This window comes from Dendrobium catenatum, unplaced genomic scaffold (assembly GCF_001605985.2).
Source record: "Dendrobium catenatum unplaced genomic scaffold, ASM160598v2 original_scaffold_228825, whole genome shotgun sequence".
Taxonomy (NCBI): Eukaryota; Viridiplantae; Streptophyta; class Magnoliopsida; order Asparagales; family Orchidaceae; genus Dendrobium; species Dendrobium catenatum.
Window position 1 is genome coordinate 1 of NW_021547234.1, and position 919 is coordinate 919.

General features: G+C 34.3%; 1 long non-coding RNA gene across 1 annotated transcript; it reads right to left on the reverse strand.

The window, feature by feature from the left end:
- Positions 1 to 6: 6 nt before the first annotated feature.
- On the reverse strand, positions 7 to 912 carry LOC114578941. Its single transcript, XR_003699839.1, has 3 exons — positions 704 to 912; positions 399 to 609; positions 7 to 326 (listed from the first exon to the last, which is right to left on the reverse strand). It is a non-coding gene; the product is annotated as an uncharacterized LOC114578941 (long non-coding RNA).
- Between the last annotated feature and the right edge of the window lie 7 nt (positions 913 to 919).

A 919-nucleotide genomic window follows, 5' to 3' on the forward strand; every position in this document is an offset into this window, starting at 1 on the left:
GCCATGGCAAAAAGAAAAGGTTAGTATTAAGAATTACAAAGAGAACAATTTCACATTTCATTGCCATAGGTTATAAAACTTCCTGATTTATATACTATACAAGACTACTACTAGGGGGATGGAAAAATCCTTGGAGGGATAACCAATTGAATGAAATTCTCACCAACTCTAGATTATAGTAGGGGTTGATGTACACAACCTTGCCCCTGCATTTGCTGGAGTTTTCAATCAGTAGAATTCGACTTTTAAATCACAGTTGAGGATGACATATAATCACCAATCCAAGTACATACTTCCAAAATTGGTGGAAGATAGGAGCTTATTTTCTAGCAGCTCAAAATGAAAAACATTGTGACTACCAAAAAAGAAAAATAGAGTTTTCGACTTAATTAACATACCTTAGTCTTGCTTATTTGTAGTGAATCCATATTCAACAAGTTGTCAAGCTCATCAGACTCGATGCATGCTTTAAAAATAGTTTCCGAGAGATCACTATCTTTATCTGCATTGTGGAAGCAGCTTCGTTTCTTTGCATCAGATATTAGTTCTGACCAGATGTTTTCATTTCTGCATAAAGTTTCCTCATTTCCCAATATCCACAAGCAATGTCTGTCATTTAAAGTTAAATGCATAGCTAATTTGCTATTGTTTATTTAAATATGTTCGTCTAATGGAAAAACTGATTGGTAAAAAGTAAACATACTTAGCTCTTGTAAGTGCCACATTTGTCCTCTGAACATTTGTGAGAAAGCCTAGTGAACCCGTTTATTAGATCTTACTGTAGAGAAAATAATTATATCCTCCTCACTACCTTGAAAACCATCTATGGATCTAACTTTCACCGAGAAGTAATTTGATAAATCATACTTCTTTCCTACTTTTTCATTGATTGCAAACACCTGTGCAGTGTATGGTGACA